Below are 2,869 nucleotides of genomic sequence, written 5' to 3' on the forward strand. Positions count from 1 at the left end.
GGGGGGGGGGGGGGGCGATGCATATAAAGAAATAGTAATGAATGAAAAAACTTTTTTCTCGCATTTCCGATCCTCAATCCTGCTTAATATTTTTTCGATGAAATTTCAGATTTATTTTACAATCACGATATATTCAGTTTTTACTGCTTTTCGAGTAAACTGAAAAAAAATGCATATTTCTTTACTATACCCATCAACATCCCCGTAAGGTTCGCGTTTAACAAAACTGTCTACGGTATAGCGTATGCAATCGAAAATGTCATCCTTCATAGGGAAAGTATCGGGTGTCCTTGGAAATTGCGATAATGAAGTAAACTATAGCAGGGACATTTGTTCGAGCATTTGGATAATCGATTATTTGTATCACCAGGTTGGGCAGGCATCTAATTGCAGCCAGCAGTCCATTTTGCTTAGGATGACCGAGAACTGCAGAAATTAGGTGAGTACAAGGTGCAAGGTATAGTCATACACTAGCCCCTATATTTTGAGCATGCAATACGCGCGTAATTAAAATTTTTTACGAGTTTCAGGTAAAATTTAGCTTTTCCTATTGGGCTGTAGCAAGGTATCTCTCTGGATGTAATTAAGTCAGCGTTTGCCATTAACGGGTGGCAAAGGTTTCCTATGTAAAAAAAAATATTATCTCTTTCAAAATTCCCGGCGTTATTACGCGTACCTCTAATATGCAGCTACGAGGCGTTACGATTAGCGCGAGTAACTACCCGAGAAGTGGCGGTAGTATTTTCGCGAGAGCGATTCACGTAATTTCACCTGCGACGGTAAAGAGCGGGTAGGAATTGTTGGCATAATTGGTCGATGAGATCACGAACCGAGTTTCTGTAATATGATCGGGCCAACTTAACCCCCAAGTATGCTGAGCGGTGCACAAGTTCTTGGGATTCTACGTGCCCAGGTTGCGCCTTGTCTACTTGCCCCTGATTTGATTTCGATATCCCCTGGCTTCTCATTTATTGCTCGAATTTATTGGCGAGAGCGTCCCTTGAAATCTCCCTGCGGGCAGCCGGATCCGTAGTAGCTGGATCCTTACAGGGTGTATGTACGGTTATACATAGAGAGGATACCGGGGGCCTACCTATGTACTTACATACGGTAAAGCAGCAGACTGACGATAGGGCTAGTTTTACACAAGTGCCAAAAAGAAAAGGAGATACAAAAAAGTATAGGAGAATACTGTCGGATGGCGCGTGACAATTTTTTTTTTGACCCAAGCGACCTGCCAAATTTTCCAAGAACGTCGAACACGTCGATACCGAGCGCAAGGGGCGAGTCTGGACGATGGTGAATTCTCATGATTCATATTAATTCAAAGATATATATTTATATTCCGTACGAGATATGTAATATTCAAAATTCAAATTTCCCGCGAATCCTCGTGGTTATCTGTGCGCGATAATACTACTTGAATTCCGATTCATAAGCCCTATTTAAATAATTCTATTAGCGCTCCGAAGATATCCCTCTGTCCCTTCCGAGACTTCCGGTTCAGTTCCTCTTCCGGATAACGATGGCTCCCGCACTGGATTCACCCTTAACGCTCTGACGAGCATTGCAGTTTTTTAAGGAAAAACCAAATCCGTGACAACAGGGAGGGATCAGCATTTCCCCGCTTCTTCCAAGTACCCCTAACGCTTCATCCTTTTATTCATGGCGACTGAAAGTGGGAGTTATCCAATATTTACACCTCTGTAGCTCCTGTATCTTGCCAAGTGGAATTACGTAACGGCGAGCTCATAACACGCGCGAGGCTCAATGAAGGACAGCACGAAGTACCGATGGATTTATTGGCTCTGAAATTGGCGGATTGAATCTTCCAAGATATAGGTTAGATACGCGCTAACTCCTCAGGGCCAAACTTTGGATTTATGCCCGTCCTCGAATCGACTGCGAGTCCCCGCTACTATCGGGATCGCACCACGTCCAAGAGAGCGTCGAGGCTTTATCGCGCATCTGCGATTTAGCTGCACTGCAGCAGATCGCGCTCTGTGAACCAGGCTTAAACGAAAGTAACAGCTTTAGAATGATCCGAGTGAAATCTTCAACGGAGTATACCTCGTGCGAGCTATTTTAATCGCTATTGACGTAACACGTATACTCCAATGCACACGTTTCATTCAAGTGACAAGAGCACATGCTCCCATACACCATTTATCTTACACGTCTATATTTAACACACTGCTCGAACCGTATCTTCCCCATATGGGCCATATCAGTGGATTTTCGAAATTCCGAATGAAAACGTTGTCGGACAGATTGATAGGGTACGTCGATCATGCCGATAATGCAGTGCCCGACAATACCGGCGATTGGTCTAGAACGAGCTGGTGGTCGAAGATACGCGCAAACAATGCGAGAAACGCGCAGCCTTTCGAGGAGCCATCGGACACTCGACTATCGGCCATAATTGGGATTAATTTCTGAAGTAAGCAACCAAACCTGAAAATAGCATTGTTGCCACGTTAAACGAAGAAAAGTTCGAATTTTCAGTTTAACCCATAAATTTGTATTCGCAAGATTCATGGAGAAAATTTTTACTCAAAAACTCGAGCGGTTATGCTGCATATGCAGGTCCAAGTGCATATGCAAGTAAGATGCATAAGATCGCGATAACCAGTGCATTCGCATCGTTGCACCCGTTTACCACAAGTGCCAATGGAACTTTGACTGCGTATATACTTCGCCATACTCCTTCGTCGTAACTCTACATAAGATTCGAATCGATAAATTATCATCCAGAACATTGAAAAATATACGATCGCTCTTGTTATTTCTGAAAGCTACTTCTGGGCCTCGACCGTGTAATCGCATATTCTATTTGTTTTTATCCCGCACCCCCCCTTGTCCACCGACT

At 43.7% G+C, this 2,869-nt stretch overlaps 1 protein-coding gene across 1 annotated transcript in view; it reads right to left on the reverse strand.

The window, feature by feature from the left end:
- The window catches only part of LOC107269145 (zwei Ig domain protein zig-8), a 164,430-nt gene that overhangs the window by 1,239 nt on the left and 160,322 nt on the right, over positions 1–2,869 (reverse strand). The window lies entirely within an intron of this gene.

The sequence above is a fragment of the Cephus cinctus genome, unplaced genomic scaffold (assembly GCF_000341935.2).
Source record: "Cephus cinctus unplaced genomic scaffold, Ccin1 Ccin1_scaffold0607, whole genome shotgun sequence".
Taxonomy (NCBI): Eukaryota; Metazoa; Arthropoda; class Insecta; order Hymenoptera; family Cephidae; genus Cephus; species Cephus cinctus.